We start from the raw sequence: 2,031 nt of genomic DNA, 5'->3' as shown, positions 1-2,031 counted from the left end.
CTGCCCTATGGGACCCACATGTGTCACCTGCCCTATGGGGACAACGGACAGACAGACAGACGTGTGGCACCTGCTCTGTGGGACCCACATGTGGCACCTGCCCTGAGGGATCGATGGACAGACAGACAGACATGTGTCACCTGCCCTGTGGGACCCACATGTGTCACCTGCCCTATGGGGACAACGGACAGACAGACAGACGTGTGGCACCTGCCCTGTGGGGACAGCGGACAGACAGACAGACGTGTGTCACCTGCCCTATGGGGACAGCGGACAGACAGACAGACGTGTGGCACCTGCCCTGTGGGAACGATGGACAGACAGACAGACGTGTGGCACCTGCCCTATGGGACCAATGGACAGACAGACAGACGTGTGGCACCTGCTCTGTGGGACCCACATGTGGCACCTGCCCTATGGGGATGATGGACAGACAGACAGACGTGCGGCACCTGCCCTATGGGGATGATGGACAGACAGACAGACGTGTGGCACCTGCTCTGTGGGACCCACATGTGGCACCTGCCCTATGGGGACAATGGACAGACAGACAGACGTGTGTCACCTGCCCTATGGGGACAACGGACAGACAGACAGACATGTGGCACCTGCCCTATGGGGACAGCGGACAGACAGACAGACATGTGGCACCTGCCCTGTGGGACCCACATGTGTCACCTGCCCTATGGGGACAACGGACAGACAGACAGACGTGTGGCACCTGCCCTATGGGGACAACGGACAGACAGACAGACGTGTGGCACTTGCCCTATGGGAACGATGGACAGACAGACAGACGTGTGGCACCTGCCCTATGGGGACAACGGACAGACAGACAGACGTGTGGCACCTGCCCTATGGGACCCACATGTGTCACCAGCCCTATGGGACCCACGGAGAGCAGTGGCCCTATGGGACCCACATACAGCACCGCCCTATGGGATCAACATTCAGCACCGCCCTATGGGGCTCACAGAGAGCAACGGCCCCATAGGGACAGATGTCACCACCCCAGTAGGGTCAGCGAGCACCCTATAAGACCCATAGGGACAGACGGACAGACAGACGCCACCGGCCTTATGGGGCAGCCCTTGAACGTGAGTTCTATAGGGACAGCAAAACAGAGGGCCAACCCGATGGGGACAACTCCATGGGGTCAACCACCGCCCTCGGGATCAGCCCTATAGGGACAACCCTATAGGGTCAACCACCACTCAACTGGTCCCTACGGGGTCAATGTATGGGGACAACTCTATGGGGTCAGCCTCTACCCAGCATACCCCTATGGGGTCAACCCTATGGGGGCAACTCTATGGGGAAAGCTACCACCCAACCAACCCTGTGGGGTCAACCCTATGGGATCAACCACCACCCAACCAACCCTATGGGGTCAACCCTTATGGGATCAATCACCTTCCAACCAACACTATGGAGTCAACCCTTATGGGATCAAGCACCACCCAACCAACCCCATGGGGTCAACACTTATGGGATCAACCACCACCCAACCAACCCCATGGGATCAACCCTATGGGGTCAACCACCACCCAACCAACCCCATGGGATCAACGCTATGGGGTCAACCACCACCCAAACAATCCTATGGGATCAACCCTATGGGGTCAACCACCACCCAACCAACCCTATGGAGTCAACCCTTATGGGATCAAGCACCACCCAACCAACCCTATGGGGTCAATCCTTACGGGATCAACCACCACCCAACCAACCCTATGGGGTCAACACTTATGGGATCAACCACCACCCAACCAACCCCATGGGATCAACGCTATGGGATCAACCACCACCCAACCAACCCCATGGGATCAACGCTATGGGGTCAACCACCACCCAACCAACCCCATGGGATCAACGCTATGGGATCAACCACCTCCTAACCAACCCCATGGGATCAACGCTATGGGGTCAACCACCACCCAACCAACCCCATGGGGTCAACGCTATGGGATCAACCGCCTCCTAATCAACCCCATGGGATCAACGCTATGGGGTCAACCACCACCCAACCAA

Source organism: Meleagris gallopavo, chromosome 13, assembly GCF_000146605.3.
Source record: "Meleagris gallopavo isolate NT-WF06-2002-E0010 breed Aviagen turkey brand Nicholas breeding stock chromosome 13, Turkey_5.1, whole genome shotgun sequence".
In the NCBI taxonomy this organism is placed as follows: domain Eukaryota; kingdom Metazoa; phylum Chordata; class Aves; order Galliformes; family Phasianidae; genus Meleagris; species Meleagris gallopavo.
This window is presented reverse-complemented; position numbering follows the sequence as displayed.